The sequence below is a fragment of the Melanotaenia boesemani genome, chromosome 2 (genome assembly GCF_017639745.1).
Source record: "Melanotaenia boesemani isolate fMelBoe1 chromosome 2, fMelBoe1.pri, whole genome shotgun sequence".
NCBI classification, from domain to species: domain Eukaryota; kingdom Metazoa; phylum Chordata; class Actinopteri; order Atheriniformes; family Melanotaeniidae; genus Melanotaenia; species Melanotaenia boesemani.
In genome coordinates this window covers 27,561,372-27,576,864 of record NC_055683.1, presented here as the reverse complement: position 1 = coordinate 27,576,864, position 15,493 = coordinate 27,561,372, and the positions used below count along the sequence as shown (strand labels likewise).

The window sequence follows — 15,493 nt, the reverse complement described above, 5'->3', positions numbered from 1 at the left end:
TCATAGAAAATAGAAGACAAAATAGAAATAGTAGTGTTTTGTAATGAGAATCTTGCAGAATATTGCTTAAGCTGTACACAGCTTATTGACACATGCAGAAGGTCCTTGAACTCCATTTATGGGCAAAGTTCACATTCAACAGTATGTGTGTTTTGCAAGTAAAAAAACACTGTTTTGTTCAAAGATTCATTGCCACAGCATTCAGAAGTGTGTGGTTTGGAGGGAAATGAGAAATTTACTCAAATTCACTGCAGGGTGAGGTGATTGATTAGCTGGTTAAAGGTAAGAGAAATGCCTCGCTCTGTTCATTCTACAACAGGAAAGCTGAGATTTCCTCATGAATTTTGAAAACGCTGACATTATTCAATGCAGTCCAGTTCTTTGTGAAAACATTCATCTCGCCTAGCTCAACAAAACTGTCCACAATCTGACTGATAATCTGCTTAAAAGTCAAACTCAAAGCCAGTTTAGGATGAATACACTCAAGGTACATATTTGTTATTTCAGTTTGGTGTTAACAGTGATGATCACACCAAAATTCAGCCTTGTCTACAATTTAGAACTTAAATTTTCCCTAGAATCCCTTCAGAAAAAAAAGAAAAGAAATATACTGAGTACCCGTATAAACAAATACACACATAAGTTTTGTAAAACAACAGCTGAGAGCACATTAGAGTTATGAAGCGTCAAGAAAGAGCAGGACAAAGTTCAGTTACCGAATAAACTATTTATGAAATTGGAGTGAGGTTTGAGGAAACAAGTTGCCAAAAGCCCACACCAAAAAAGTCCAAATGTACTACAGTAATAGATTAAAGAACATCCAACAAAAACAGCCCCTGGATTTTGCTGAACAGAAGTAAACAGGAGTAAAACATTGAATCACTAATATACCTGTCATGTCAATCTCATGCTGTGCTTCATAGATTATTTTTATTTGTTATTGAACAGGAAGTCATTGAGAGATTTAAATCCTGCACAATGAACATGTCTAATAATGTATTTATTCAAGTGAGCACAGCATTACTCACGCTCCTTCTTCAGGATTTTCTTAGTTATTCGGAACTCACTGCTTTACTTCAAGTTTTGTTCATATGATGCATTTTGACAATTATGACCGTTTGCATTTCCTTCAAAATTTGATACTAGTTTCACATAGCTGCCAGCCATATTTCTCAAAGAGGGGAATCTTTGGGCTACTGTCTCTACTTCAGCATGCAGCTGCTGCTGCAGCTGTCACCAAATCATTTCCTCTAACAGTATCTATCCTCCATGCTTTTTAACCCATTTTCAGTGATTTGAGTTCTTCATCAAATTTTTTTCTCAATATCCCTCAAACACAATCTTTATTCTTTCTGAATTCACTACATTATTTAACTTGATATTTTGAGCACTGACAAATAAAAAAGGAATAGATGCAGCTGGCACTGGTGATGCCTCATTACAAAACTATCAGAAAGGTAAAGAAAATATCCAGATGTTCCTAATTAGTTGTCAGTGTGAGTGTAATAATTCCTGACATGTACAGTGTGCCTTCCCCAATTTCTCTCAATATTTTGTTACCAAGGATCTGGACTTTATGGTAATCTTTTAAAGTGGTCTTGAGCAACAGTTTTCTAGTTTTCTTGAAAGTTTATTATAATTATGATGCTTCTTTATTATTATTATTATTATTTATTTATTTATTTATTTATTTTTTACTCATTTTCAGTCCTCAATTCTGACCATTTGTAAAGAAATGTACTGATTTTGTTTATCAAATCACTTAACATTGATCTAAGAATTATTCAAGAATAAAAAAGGTCCCTAACTCAGTTCATGAATCAGTGTCTTATTACATAACAAACAACTTTTCACATTATAGGCCCATATAGCTTCCATAAAGTTTCAATGAGATATAGTACCCTAAATTTTGCCCAGAAACCATTGATGGGACTTTAAATAGTTAAGAATGGGGAAACAAAGACAAAAGGAAGAGGTATGCCAAAGGACACAGGAGCTGGACTGAAAATCGGTGGCAGTAGGTCTGATGGAGTGATGAATAATCCCCAGAGCTTTGGAACTCAATATCACTGAAGCAGTGTCATCTTGACAGAGAACAGAACATGAGGCAATGAACAAAGAAACAGAGCTTTAAAATTTGTTAAAAGAAGACCAAAGGTTTGACAGTGGGTTTGGGCTGTTGTTGTTCTTGTTACTATGTATGATGTTCAGCACTTTAGATTAAGACCTTTGATCAATTTGGGTTGTTCTAATTGTGCTTTATTCAAACTCAGTTTTGCCTGATATTTATTTCCATTTCTGTTTTCACTAGACTCATTAAATCACAGCACCATGGTCTTTTCTGTTTTGCCCTGTAATGTATAAATTATGTGAAGCTCGGGAGATTTTGAGCAATACTTCTGATAGAAGCGGATTTCTACAACTTTCCAACGTTTCCTTTGTGTGAATGTGAAACAACTCACCTACCTGAATGATATAAAACCTGGCAGCACCCGCTTTGAACTTTTAACAAAGCACCACCGCTGAACGTTTTGGTTGAACACAGATCATCCATCTTTAAGTTGAGACCCCCCCACATCCCCCTCCTCCTCCTCTTCCTACGTCACGCGAGTACAAGGCGGCTCGCGCTCAGTCACTGGTGCCAACTACTCACAGGCAGACACACCGACTACTTAAGTGCTATTTCTTTCTTTCTTTCTTTTATTCCTCTTTTAGTTTTATTAAAGAACATCACCAGTTTTTTGAAGTCTCTGCTGACAGGACGAAGACTTTCCTGCCCAGACAAGCCGTCATTTTTCTTTTCTTTTCTCTCTTTTTTTTTTTTTTTTTTGGTGAAAGTTGGATTACAGACGGCTTGAACTGAGAGGGAATAAACTGCTTAGATGATGAGCGGCACTGACGGACACATTTGGAAAAGCAACGGAATTCCGTGCTGTGAGAGGTAATTATTATTATTATTATTATTATTATTATTATTATTATTATTATCATCATCATCATCATCATCATCACACATGCTTCATTGGGCTGACTCTTTATAGGCTAATATTGATTGTGATTTGCACAAATATCTAAAAACAGACTTCAGCCTCACACAATATTGTCACTATGAATCCATGTTTTTTCTTTCTTTTCTTTCTTTTTTTTTTTTTTTTTTTTTGTTAAGTGCATGTTGGGACAAGGTTACATTTCTGGAAACGTTTCGTAAGTTCAAGCAGCTGTAGTTACTGCAGCATATCAGAGCCAATATCAAGCGCATGTTATCTGAACCATCCTTTATCTTTGACTTTGACGCTGTCAAAGAGCACGTGGTTTTAGTTGTGGTGAATGTACACATATGCACGAAGGAGGTGCTTTATGTTACAAAATACCTACTCATCTTGATTAGCCTGTTTCAGACACAGCATGAGGATATATTGCTTAATAAAATAAATGTTTTTAAAAACGTATATGAATTATATCTAGCCGACCTTTGCTAATTCAGTCAATCCATTTGCAGTGACATGTCAGCAGATTGAATGAATATTGAAACGGTTTCTATATTATCTCTTTTTATTATTTTTTAATGCTCTAAATATTGGAAATGTGTAGTGCTGCTGGACTGCATTTTTTAGTAAACTGTCCTAATAGACCTTTCTTCTCACATTGAACAAAATCAAAACAGCTGAATACACAGTTAAAGGTGAGAGTCCGTGTCTTTGAGAACTCAACTGTATGCCAAACTCAATAATTAGATATCTTCATTATGCTATTAACATGACATGTTGAAGTTTTATGCTCTGTTGTTTTTCTGTTTATTTGAAGATGTAATTATACTCCACGCAGAAAAAAACCCCAAAAACTAACACTTCTTTATAATTGAACACTAAATACAAATTAATTTGATTGTTCAGGGAGTTAATTGTCCAGGAGTGAGTCTGATACTAATAAAATCCAGCTGAGCATCATCATGCAAGTGAAAAGACAACATGTGGGTCCTCAGTACCTTGTGCATCTTGTACTGCACGGTACAAGGTGTTTCTCATAATTGAGCCCATTGTCTGGTAAACATCTACCACACATAACTAAACAAACACAGCCTATTCATTAGCACCACATCTGTTGCAGTGATGCAGCAGATATTCTCGCTCTTAGGTGAAGAACTGGGGTCATGCTTACAGGTGCACTGCATGAATGAGTGATATCTTGCTCTATGCAATTTTACGTGGTGATTTGCAAACATTAGTGGGTGGTGCCGGGTCTTTAATGCATAGAAAAGACACATTAATGAAGTTTTGCAATGCATACATTTAAGTCTCTGCTCAGAAAGGGATGGCGGAGTCAGCTGGATGAGCTTTTCACAGCTGTGAGTTCCAGTTTGTATATGATCAACTGAATGAGTTAAATGATTGGATTGAATAATAATACTACAACAGGGGTTGCATTTGTTAGCATGTGTCCCTCATATGCATGCACCACATTGTACAAGAGCAGCAACATGACTGGAATTGTCCTCAAGGGGTAACAAATAAAAACTGTAGGTGCTTTAGTATTTTCACACCTCTTTTTAGATAAAGCACCCTGATCTGCCAAAGAAAGCATTTTATTTAGTGTTTTGTCATACGATTTAATTTGCTGTCTGATGTTTTTAAACTTAGTTTTGTTGATTGACAAAAAAATGCGTCTGATAGCTGTAATTCATTCTCATGAGAAAAAGCTGTGGCTTTTCCTGGGATGTTTCAGGTTTATAAAAATACATGAAAAACCTATTTTAAATGACTACTTTGACGTTATTTCATATTTTTAACATGGCTGGGATGTTTTAATGTCTGATGGATTAGCAGGAAGAGGTTTTTATCTAAGCAGGTAGAATGAAGAGTTAAATCAGGCGATTGCATCTGCTGCATTTACATGTAACTTGTTTTACCTAATGACATATCATTAACAAGTTTGTGTTCCTTAAGCTTTTGTTTCTTTAGTAATAACCAACAAGGTAGATTCTGTCAAAACTCTTCCAGGAGAGAAGTTTTACATCTTTAAGGACAGCAGAGGAGACACGTCACTGTAAAAGATCCAAGATAATTGCAAGAATAATTCTTAAAAGCAGGTGATTTATGTTTTTTTTCTGAAAAAGTCCAGCTGTCTAAATCTCTAAACGAGAAAGATTGAGCAAACAGAGCAGAGCAAACTAGGGAAATCACCGGGGACCATCAGCCCGATGATCCCTGGTGGAGATATGTAAGTGTCATCCCACATAAAGTGACTACGGATGTCTTGTGTGCCACTTTGGGCTCCATTTCAACTGGACCATCACAATGGACCCTGGGGGGCTAAGAATAGCCTCTACTACAAAGAGCTGTCACTCTGGACTGTAACAGAGAAGCGATAAAGGTCTGTCTAGCTACTGCTGTTAGGCTCCACTTTGCCCTGCGTGTCTCCCTGCTCCTAACACACTGTCAACAAACACACACATACAGACACATCCACATGAAAATAAATTTAACAATTCCGATTCAGCCGTACGGAATATAAATCATGTACAGCCTCTGCCCTGAGGGCAAGGCATGCAGTTTCTAAAAAAAATAAAAGAGGCATCACTCTGATGCATCATACTGGGAATTCTGCTAAACTAATCATAATGTTTGCATGACTATGAGAGAAAAAAAAGACTAATGGCTGATATTTCCTCCAGATTCAAGTTATCTCAATGTAATGTTAATATGCAGTTAATTTACAATTGCTCTTTTCTTGTAATGGGGTCAAGAATGTATCATCTTAATGACTGATGAGCCATGGTGAGTCAGGTAAACTGGCCAAATATAGTGTCTAATATTATTATTATTTTAATATCATAAAATGCACTAATTTCAAGTATAGAAGGAAAGTTACTGTTATATTTTTTAACCAAGGGGAACAACATGGTAGGAGGTATTGCACATCTTGGAACTTACGGACCTATAGGAAGTTTGTCACTGCCTCCAAAAAACTACAAATGTCAATCTCCACCGTTGCATGGTCCCATTACACACAGCAGTTAAAACTCTAGGATTGAAATTTGACAACAAGATACACCTATTTTTTTTCTTAATTTCTGGCTTATAGTCACACATCAACACAAGACAATGTTGTTTTCTAGTTGAGTTTAGGCAATATAAGGAGGAGGAGGAGGAGATTCTGCAGGTGTTTCCTCCCTGCTATCAGGCGCTGCAGTGAATGCATGTAGATTGCTCCCATTGCACTTATGCAATGTCTCTATAACCATTTTTTTCAAAAATTGGGCAATATTTTCTACTATTACATGCAATATTGATTTCTATGCAGCAATTTAAATTTTACACTCTTCTGCTATTTATTAATATTCTGTTAGACCACATACTGTAGATGTTTATTATAGTATATTTAAATTCCCCATAGTCTATTTTAAGTTATTTAGCTTAAATTGTTGTAGTTTACTTTAGTCTTTTATTTACCTAATTATCTTTAGCCAGACTGGTTCTCTGATACTGTTTTTGTACTCTTTTGTGTACTACTGCTTACTGTTGCAACAATGTAATTATCCTGTTGAGGGACAAATAAAGGTTTTCTTATTCTTATATAACTGAATGTTAAGTATTAGAAATAATAATAATAAAAAAACAAAATAGATGGTGAGGGTTCTGAAAAGATAATAATTATAGCTAAAATACATTATTATTACAGCACTACTGTTACAGTAATGTGGCAGCTACACGGCGACTAGAAGTTGCATACTACAGCATAATTATAGGTTATAATTAATTTCTTGATGCACCTCCAAATTATATATGGAGAAAAAGCATTCACATCAACCAGCAACCACAGAAGAAAGCAGGGTAATACCATACCATCCACCAATATTATATATATATTAATTTTGATATATATGAATATTTAATAAGTTAAAGTGCAGCCATTTTGCTACTGTGTTAACCCCTGACGCAGCTTACCAACGAACATGATCACTGGCTTACTAACAATAATCTGTTCATCTACACAGTTTGTCTACAGGCTGAGGCTGAATTTCTGCAAAGGAAGCAGTGATATGCAATAGCAGATTACTCTGTATACACTTAAACTAAGGATGATAGCAAATCATTACAGGTTGTTGTAAGTCAGAGTTAAGATGAGGACCTACATCGAAAGAGGAGGAGGAAAAGTTAGCAACAATGAAAATTCCATTAAACCTGAAACGGTTTGGTTTCTTGGACTTAAAGTTTTGCTGCCAACTAAGGCGGAAATCTGTTGCTGCCAAGTTGTCAAAGCTGACGCCAAACTTGGAAAAACTGTCCACGGATGAGTGCAATCCTAGAGGTGAAACTCAAGATAAAGACTTGGATGAATATTTATTATTATCCAGTAAATGGTGTTTCATTTCCTCAAAAGCAGCTGAAAGGAAAGACTATTACTGGCCAGATCAGCATCTCGTGCCTTAATTCTGGAAGTGTGTATATGCATCCTGTGTATCTTGACTTCTTATCCTTCCAACCTACCCAAATAATTTCATCTGGTTTGCTACCACCTCTCTAGTATATGGAAATACTAAAGATAAAGCTATCCAAGAATATGGTGTTGGTTAAATCAGCTACAAGAAAGCTGGATGAAGATTCCTAATGCAGTCAGCAAAATGGCTCTGCCAAAAGGATTATTTCTGAGTTTAAATTCAGATACATACAAATTTGAGCCTGTTAGTGGCAAAAACAAGGCCTTTGACCATGAGATCTGCTGATTTCCTTGTGGTTGCTGGTTCTGGCTCAGTAATGGACTGATTCCTTGGACCCAAAAAGATCAAGACAAGATGGGAAATATAGGCCAGGATTTAAAATGATTGGAACTTCTCTTTATTTCATGTTGATTTCACAAAAACAAACAAAATAGACTCATGACTGTTTTAGCCTTCTGCTGAGTTGTAGTTTTGTCTGTGTCCAGCACAAAGTGATATAAAATTTGTGGACTTTTATGATGCTTTCTTTCATTCACATGCATACATGTGGTTGTACATAGAGTTTAAGTACACTACTGAATAGAAAAAAAAAGAAAAACAAAAAAAAAAAACAGTCCCTTCCTGTTAGTAGAAGGAAACAGATGCAGTTCATTGAATATACATTGACTCCCACATTGCTTCAAGCAACAATCTGATGCGTGATTTTGCTTTACAACTTTCAAGCACATGCAGTGTTAAACTGATAAGAGTTTATTCAATTTTATCAAGAACACTCAATAGTGTGCCAGTAGCAAAAAAACTCCTGCTGTTGTTACTGAAACCTTTTTCAAACACACTATTTAGCTGTGATGGAAAATGTGATTAGTTCTTGGCTTATAAAGAAAACATGGCTACATGTTAAAGCATCAGATTAAACAGCAGTAAAAGTTCACTGGGGCATCTTGTTTTCTTCACAAAGGCCTTAGTGCAGAGAAAACCATGTTCATGTTCCTTTTCAGATATGTGCACGTTGTAACAGCTTGGCTGGAAACCATTTTTCTCTCTGCCCATCTGAGACATGCCCTGCTGATCCGGTCTCTGTTCAGTGTCTGTTGCCATTTCCTCAGTTCAGTACCAAAACCAGGGTCAGATACTTAGAACAGCACATTCCATCATTTAAGGTAAGATGTTGGATGACCGCCAACATCGAACCTTCCTGTCCCGGTGAACAAATCAAGACAATGTTTTGATGTTGTCCACTCTGCAGTTGGGATAGAGAAATTAATCACGCTGACAGACCAAAAGAACCCCTTCATTCAGCACAGCTGGCCAAAAGTGATCAGTGCTTGTGCAGCACAGTCAAAATGACTGTGTCATACATTTTTTCCACTCTCACCCCAAACATAAGAAACCTATTATCATAATTTACAGGCATCATTTTGATGGTTCTCCATTAGAGCTTTACCATTTCAGCTTCACAGCACGAAGATTCACCGCATTCCTTCTGGATATTAGCCAGACTCCCAAACACTGTCATTTCTGTCTTCACTGAGTCAGTTCAACAAAGTCCCACACGGGATTATTTGAGCTTTAGTCCTGTGAGGTTGAAAAGCTGTTTTTGGAGCTGATGGTGTTAAGAGATGTCAAGAGATTTTAAAACATAAAATGTTCACTGCTAAAATAAATGTCATACCGTTAATGATGCTATTTTAAAATGACTATTTAAAATCAAATCATGTTCAGCCATTGTAAAACAGCTATTTGAGCTAATGCATCTTTTTAAAAAGCTATTTTAGATCTTGATGAAATTTAATAGATCTTTGTGAAATGAAATAGATTACAACAATGCCAATTTTACTTGTTAGTCAGGTATCTGGATGGCTAATTAAAGGTGTCAGACAGTTTCCCTTTATAAGTCCAACTTTTTGCTGTAATGCTTGCATTTCCTGTGGCAAAAGTAGCCGTGTTGAATGAAAATGTTATTTCAACACCTTCAGAGTCAACGGTCTCTCCTGCACAGTGTCAGCTGTCTCTTTTTTTTTGGATCTTGTGGTGACAATAACCAGACTGTTGACACTCGAGTCAATTCACAGAAAGAACAACAGCAAAAATCAAGTTGTTTATGTTCTTTATTTCCATTTTTTTCTTTTTAGAATTTCACACAAGTCCTAAGAAAGTTGTTAAATTTAAAACTTACATAAATACAGGCCCGAGTGCACAGGGGATGTGGCTTGTTCAGACATGCCTGTAAAAACTGCTGGGCAGATAATGAATGTACTATGTTTAGAAAAAAAAAGAGGAAAAAATATTAAAAGTTAAAGTAATGACTATGGAAGAGATTGACAGAACCAGGTTAGAGACCCAAGTGTTGTGCAGTTCTTGTTGTCTGTTTCTGTGCTCATAAAGATTAACTTTGTTAGAATAATGAAGACTCCAGTTTCTTATACCAACTGCTGCAGCCGATTTGTCTGAGAACATGGAAAGTAAACCCCAGGAGCACTCACATCATTTGTCTCTGAATGACAGATGAAAGAAATGAGCCAGGGCATGACATCATGACTTGAGCTTCCTGAAACTTACACATTTCTTTCAATTTATTTAAAAATGTTTGTCGGGATGAAAAAACACTGGCTTTTTTCTACTTGACAACATCTAAAACTGCAAATGAAAAACATCTACATTAGTGATTCTTTTGTTTTTGTAAATTTGATAATGCAGTATTTTAAACTCACATATATCAATCTGTCAGCATCTTTCATTTTAGAAATTGAATGGTGTGTGGCAGTGAGAGTGGAAAGCCACATGTCTTTGTTATTTGAGCACAACAGATGCACACCAGTGATATTTCAGTGGTCTCTCACATATGTTAATACTTAACCTGAATTCTTAGGGTCTCTGATAAATAGCATGCTACAGAAAATGGACATGCCCATTAAATTCAATCAGGCTTATAGATGGACTGTGATATGTGACCTCACACTGCTGAGGTCATGACTGAGATCTCTGAAGACTCAGATAAGTCATGCTGGCCTGGAAGAAGTCAGTGGGTTGCGATGATGGAAACACCACTTGTGCTGTCTGCCTCTAAAATAAATCACACAATCAGGTTCAGTGTGGCTTATATTATTACCCACTAATGACCAACCTACACGCTTCAGCACCAACTGAACAGACACCATGTGCACATGGATCCTTCAGGGTTACTACTGGTCACCTGGATGAGCAGATTTGCTTGTTCAAAGCTGGCAGTAGTGTTTATGTAAAGCTCGTGTTTCAGGCAGTGAAGAAAATAACATAACTGAAACTTCTTGCATGCAGAGAGGCATTTCCATGTAGTGTAGAGACTGGATCAAAGAACACAAAAAAGCTTTAGATTCCTTTTAACTGCTTTGGAAACCCTGGAGGAGGCAGAACTATTGAGCCATTTTCTGTTTGTTCCGATCTTCATTGGTGAGGCACTAAAAATATCCCCTCTTCCCTCGCAATCTGTGTGGGTATAGGGTCAAGTACGGTGCCTTTTGCTCCCCAACACAACCTATTATCACAGAACAGAGCACAAGCTACAGTCACTTTATCTCGATGGCTGCTCAGCTGGAAGCATGTTACAACCGTGTCTTCACCATGGGCTTTGTGTGACAAACGACAACATTTCTCCATCCACAAAACAAGCGATTTTTACATTCAATGTCCCCTGACCATTTCAAGGCATGGGTTTTTGTTGCTTTATAAAGGCTACTGCTCTTTTCTTGAATGCACTTTCTTTCTTTTTGGTAAAACTTTTTTTTTACATCACTTTAGATGAGCAGAGACAGTTGTGAAAGTTTGATGAAACACAACCTGCTTTTTTGGGTTTTTCATGTCAGAGAAGCTACATAACCCTTCCTAAAAGCCAGTGCTAGTAGAACGGATCATGACTGTAAAGTATTTGTTTTAGCGTTTCCATCAAACAGAGCTGCTGATTCCTGTGAGGCGGATAGTCCTCAGAGAATCTGTGTGCCCAGCTTTCTTCACAAACAAGCAAATCACGGAGGGAGCCTCGTCTTCCTTTTCTTTAAGAATGGATTCGCAAGATGACATGAGCTGTGAAAAGTGGAGGCAGTAACATATGTGAAATCGGAGACAAGATGCATTATTCCTTACTGAATGCATTTTGCGCATGATGAGCTACAGCAACCGAACCCAGAGGAGTTAAGACAGTTTCCAAGACTGGGGGAGATAGATCTTTTTTTTCTTTTTTTTTTTTTCATCTGGCGGAAAATGTCTCAATAATTCAGAAGAGAAATGAGGACAAAAATGTTAAATTGCATCAACATGTGGTATTTTCAGTGAATCCTGCACTGGTTCAGGTGACTTGAATATGTTTTATACGATTTCAAAAGTTTCAGTAATAGCAATAAAATATGATAAACAAGATTATTATGGGAAGGTTAACAAACCAAACCTGCTTATTTTAAACAAACAAAAAAAACAAACAAACAAACAAACATAAGAAGAAAAAAAATTGACAGAACTATCCGGCACACGTTGGGAAGGGCTGTCCGTTTAATCAGAAAAAGCTGTTTAACCCTAAAAATCCTTCCATTTTCATCTAAAACATGTTTTTATGGATAGACTTAATGTGGACCAACTATTTTACTGGACTACTTTTACTGGACCCTTGCTGATGTAACAGGACTGTTTTTGTTGCAGTATCATCTGCTGCTGGAGTACAATAAGGCTTAAAAGATAAACTGCATTGGCAACTGGTTAAAAATAAGTGTTTACTGAATCTACAGTTATGATTATAGCCTGGAATCTTAGCTTTCCAATGGTATGTAACATGTTTAGGTATCTAGAAGGTAGACTGAGTGAAATGCATATTTATCTGTCACATTCTACCCATAGGATATCTAGTACCAAAGGGTTGGCATAAAAAAGAATCTGACTCTAGTAAAACACGAGACTCATGGTCTCAACCTGTGTGTATGCTGCTGCATTGCTCACACAAACTGAAACATAAGCTACGCAGTATCCAAAATTAAAATGACATGAAGCACATCAAAATCTGTATGTGAATGTCAGTGATTCTGCCAAAGCTGCTCGATCTCTGCAGGGCTTTCTGGAAATCTTTCCTCTGACATTTAAACATGAAAGGATAAGTTTTAGATTTAATTATGAAAAATTATCTTGTGTACAGGGCTTCTTTAGATTTTGAGGATTATTGTGACTCTAGGGAAAATAATTAGAATTAGAAGCAAAACTCAAAACTCTAACTGCAGAAATAATTACACCTATGACCCTCATTATATTATTTATATTAATACTATAAAATCAGCAATAATCACGGAGAGGAAAATTAGTTCAAACCTATCAATTATTAAATTATTATCATAAAAAATAATTTTAAATTAATTAAAAAATGGGACATTTTGGTATTTTTTACATAAAAAATTTGTTTAATCTAAACTTCTTTCAAAACGTTTATCAGTAATAAACCATCAAACAAAACTGCATGAACTCAACCTACAAAGTTTTCATTATTAAAAAATAAATGTTCAATTGAATAACAAACTTTGTAATTTCAGTTTTTATTGCAGTATAGAAAAGCACAGTCCTTTAGGACTACCAGGACTGTAAGTGCTGCTAAAAGTAAAGGGTTTGCTGGATATGAATTAAGGGACCTGAATTGCAGATGCTGTTAGAGTAATACCTTCCAACTGTATGTTTCTTTCTTTTTTTTTGTCTGTTTTACCTTTCAGTGAATGAAGCCTTTCTCTTCAGCTTTCAGTGGCAGGGAGTGTTAGCAGACGTAGGAAAACAACATGCCCTCCTGCGTCACCGAAGAGACTGCTGATGTCAGTGTGTTAGTGACCTGGGGGGCTGGACATAGGACTCCACATGCTGTGTACACAGGAGGAGACGTTGACCTCTTTGCACATGTAACACACACAGAAGCTACTGCAGGCTTTTACAAGAACATGAAACAACTACAAGTTTTATTGATGACTTTAGTCATTTCATCAGCTATTCTCAAGTGTTTGTTGGCAGATGTTGAATTATTGTCTTGGATTTTACAAATGGGGAAAAAGAAAAAGAAAAAAGAAAAGAAAGAATCTGTTATAAATGGCAACTGTTTATTATAAAGTTCTATCCCTTCTGTTACGACCCAGTACAGGGGTATGATGGACGTAACAAAAGAATAAGACTTGTGGACAGATGTAAAACCGGGAGATAACAGAATTTATTGATACAAGTGGGAATGAGGATAAATACAAGGACAAAGGTGGCGAGTCAAGTGCTGGGGTTAGTGAAGCTGCTTAAATCAAGACATCAATATAAGAACTATTTTTCTAAAATTAACTCAAAACAGGCCAGTAAAAACAAAGTATATATAGTAACAAAACGTGAAGCTGCTGCAATACCTAAAATTTAACCAAAAAATTATTATAAACCACTACAATCCTAACTAGCCCAACACATTCTAATTTTACCACTAAACTAACAAAAGATAACTAAGGGAGAACCCAAAAGGGCTTTAAGACTTACCAAACAAAAGAAAACAAGACTATCCATCAATAAACCACAAAAGGAGAACACAAAAGCCCAAACAGTTTTAACACTGTGGGAGATCTACACTAAACTAAGTTTCTCTAATTCACAAAACCACCAAACTAAGCACATGCTCATAACCAAAGCTCTCAGACCAAGAGCAGACTGTCTGTGCAAACAGTTGCCAAAGAATACACAGTTGCAGATGGCTTTTATTTCCTCATCAGGTGGCTGTAGGGATGATGATTGGCCAATCAGCTTGATGAAGGCAGAGGTGTGGTGTATGGTGCCAATCCTCAGTAGGCAGGGAGTAAGGTGTGTAGAGCATGACCAATCTCAAATGAGTGACGACACACAGGCATTTCCATGCAAAATGAGAGGGTAATTAGTGAAATGACAGGCAGCTGTAGCACCTTCATATTTGGTTTTTTGTCTCATTTACGGACTTATTGAGTGTTCAGGCCCTAAAATGACATATGGTTGTGTTTGCCATTTTTAACATCTGCACAGTACTTAATACTAGTTTAGTACTCAGTTACTTTAAACTTCACCCAAACCAGGAAGTCCTTTTCTACTTTGCTGTCATCTGTGATTAATTAAATATTAAAAACCATTGTTAGGGTCACAAAAGAAAAATTATTTGGTTAAAGTTGGGATTGAAAATATATAACATAACAGAAGTAACCACACCTGTCAGCAGCCGCCTCACCTGATGGTTTCTTCTCTCTGGGCCATGATTCACACCTCTGCTGTGCTGCTGTCTCCTGTCACACCTCATCTTCTTTACGCTTGCTCACCTCTCTTCTCTGACTCAAGTTGGCTAAACACATCAAATGTTCCAACACTGATATTCTGATGCTGTAAACTGCTGTTTATGCTCTCCAAAAGTCCATGTGCTGCTGGGGGAATAGTTAAAAAACAAACACAAACAACTAAAGAACATACCAATAAATTTGGTTAAATATTTACTCATCAAATTTTTTGCTAATTGACCTTTCTCCTGTAAATATTCTTAAATAAATGCTGAAATAACTATTTTTATTTGCTGATGTTTTAATAACGATTAATAATAAGGCCAATTTAATAATAAGTTATGTCCAACCATCCATGTTTATACCACTTATTCCATTTCAGGGTCGCGGGGAAGCTAGAGCCTATCCCAGTGATTAGCAGGCGAGTAATTTATGTATTAATTTGTTGTTTAACACATTTTCTTAACCATGAACAACAAATTTCACGATCAATACTAAAAGAAATGAAATCAAACGAGGTGTGTGAACAAATGAGATGAAAACTACGGGGGGAGGAGAGATGTGGGGATTATCTTCTTGCCCCAGTACAGCAACAGACACAAGCTAACGTCAGATTGAGCAACATCCATCACTGATCAATACAACCGATTTTACTTCTAACATGTCTGACAAAGGCTGAAAAGTGTTTAAATGTTTTATCAATCACTCATTCACATAATTACACATCTACACCATGACTGTAGCCCCATCCCATCAGGTGTTATGGGGTCGGCTTTGATCATTGTTATTGTTATGG

The 15,493-nt window shown here is 36.5% G+C and overlaps 1 protein-coding gene across 2 annotated transcripts in view; it reads left to right on the top strand.

Annotated features, from left to right (window-relative positions):
* Positions 1–218: 218 nt before the first annotated feature.
* Positions 219–15,493, top strand: part of gcgra (glucagon receptor a) — a 48,709-nt gene continuing 33,434 nt past the window's right edge. Inside the window, exons 1-2 of one of the 2 annotated variants that reach the window (XM_042005609.1) lie at positions 219–282; positions 2,839–2,941. The gene's annotated coding sequence lies outside the window, so the exon portion shown is untranslated. Of the gene's footprint in view, positions 283–2,109; positions 2,942–15,493 lie in introns of those variants that run through there. The other variant, XM_042005600.1, reaches the window with a different exon arrangement.